Below are 2,628 nucleotides of genomic sequence, written 5' to 3'. Positions count from 1 at the left end.
TGAAACACCAGACTAGTCTTAATGCTAACCTTTTACTTCTGGTATAGATCAGGGTTTTCAACAACTGCACAAAACAAGAAGAGTGAAGTTTCCACAAAGACAGGCATGTTTAAATCTCCAGTTTCACCTTAAAATGATGATCATCACATTTATATCTACAAACCTGCAACAAAACAACAATATGTAAATATAAAGCTTCTATGTGACATTTAACTTTATAGACTCTTCTTGATACTTGGCTTGAAACCTTTGAAAAAAATGTATTCGCTTATACACTCACTGGCCACTTTATTAGGTACACCTTGCTAGCACCGGGTTGGACCCCCTTTTGCCTTCAGAACGGCCTTAGTTCTTCGTGGCATACTTTCAACAAGTTGTTGGAAACATTCCTCAATTATTGCATTACACAGTTGCCACATCCCAAAGGTGCTCTACTGGATTGAGATCTGGTGACTGTGGAGGCCACTGGAGTACAGTGAACTCATTGTCATGTTTAAGAAACCACTTAGAGATGATTTGAGCTTCGTGACATGGTGCATTATCCTGGTGGAAGTACCCATCAGAAGATGGGTACACTGTGGTCATTAAGTGATGGACATGGTCAGCAACAATACTCAGGTAGGCTATCATGTTTAAAGAATGCTTTATTGGTACTAAGGGGCCCAATGTGTGCCAAGAAAATATCCCCCACACCATTAACCCACCACCATCCGCCTGAACGGTTGATACAAGGCAGGAAGGATCAATGCTTTCATGTGGTTTACGCCAAATTCTACCATCTGAATGTCGCAACTGAAATCATACTCATCAGACAAGACAACGTTTTTCCAATCTGTCCAATTTTGGTGAGCCTGTGTGAATTGTAGCCTCAGTTTCCTGTTCTCAGCTGACAGGAGTGGCACCCGGTGTGGTCTTCTGCTGTTGCAGCCCATCTGCTTCAAGGTTCGATGTGTTGTGCGTTCAGACTTGGTATTCTGCTTACCTTGGTTGTAACAAGTGGTTATTTGAATTGCTGTTGCCTTTCTGTCATTTTATACCAGACTGCCCATTCTCTTCTGACCTCTGACATCAACAAGGCACTCACTGGATATTTTCTCTTACCGGACCATTCACTGTAAGCCTAGAGATGATAAAAATCCTAGTTGATCAACAGTTTCTGAAATACTCAGACCAGCCCGTCTGGCACCAACAACGTGCCATGTTCAAAGTCACTTAATTCCCATTTTGATGCTTGGTTTTAACTTCAGCTACCATGTGATTGGCTTATTAGCTATTTGTGTTAACAAGCAGTTGAACAGGTGTACCTAATAAAGTGGCCAGTGAGTGTATAATTAGTGGAACATCTATGACATCAGAAGGCCAATTTTGCACAGCAAACATGCACAGGTGTTATGGCTCTGTTGGATTCAAACGTCTCAGTATTCAGCCATCATAGATTTTATTATTTACACCTGTGATTTTCCTTCTATCACATGTCAAATGTCTTCAGTAGAAGAGTGAACTACAAACAAAGACAACAAAGCTTCCATTCCAGTTTCACCTTGAAACCATCATCCTCACAATTACATCCATCCATCCATCTTCATCACCTTATCGCGTCAAGTCACAAGGGCAGGTGCTCCAGCAGGGGACACCAAACCTCCCTTTCCCGGATTTATAATATATAGATATATAATCTCTCCACCTTGTCCTGGGTCTTGCCTGAGGCCTTCTCCTATCTGGACGTGCCTGAAACACCTCCTTAGGGAGGATCCAAGGGGGCATCCTTACCAGATGCCCAAACCCCCTCAACTAACACGCAAAGGAGCAGCACCTCTACTCGGAGTTTCTCACAGATTACTTGGCTTCTATAAAAAATATACAATACCAAAAATATGCTCACTTTTGAACGTAATTTACTTAACAGTCATAGTTTACAGTTAAATAGTGATTTATCTGTTTGATGCATCTTAGAGACTGTTTCTTGTACTGCTGTACACATAAATTTCCATGTAAAGACTCAGTAAAATATTCCCTTCTCTCCTCTCCCATCTAATCAAACCTAATATTAGACAATTATCTTCCGAAGGAGGTATTTTCCATCAACAGATATAAACCCCTATTAGATAATGTTCTGAAACCTTTGAAAGAAATGATGTTGCTCATATAATAACGAGTGTAACAAACCAACAGTGTCTAGATGTGTGATACCAGAAGCCTAATTGATGTTACTGAGAAATCATCTGGTGTAAATTAGCCTCGACCTCAGCACCTCTCCATCCTGGTGATGGTATTAAAGTAAAATTGAGCTAAGATGAGCTGTTCAGCGACCACAGATTTCAGTGAAATACTGGCCTGGTATTGGTCAAATAAAATTTGAAACAGTAACTTAAATATATTTAGAAGTGTCATGTAATCTAAGACACAGTTCAGCAGTGAGATTCAAAGAAAAAGTTTCACCCAGATCTTCAGTATGAAGCCGCTGAGTGAGACATTTCATTTGTCATGTTGAACGACCCCTGGTGGTGCAAACTGGAAAACACATGTGTAGGATTTACCTCCAGTAATCCGAACCACCAGGAGCTTTTATCAAAATATTATTTTTATTATCAAATACTTACATAAAAATAAACAATACGAAAAGCAAAT

This window comes from Micropterus dolomieu, linkage group LG11 (genome assembly GCF_021292245.1).
Source record: "Micropterus dolomieu isolate WLL.071019.BEF.003 ecotype Adirondacks linkage group LG11, ASM2129224v1, whole genome shotgun sequence".
Classification (NCBI taxonomy): domain Eukaryota; kingdom Metazoa; phylum Chordata; class Actinopteri; order Centrarchiformes; family Centrarchidae; genus Micropterus; species Micropterus dolomieu.
Note: the sequence above shows the minus strand (reverse complement) of the source record.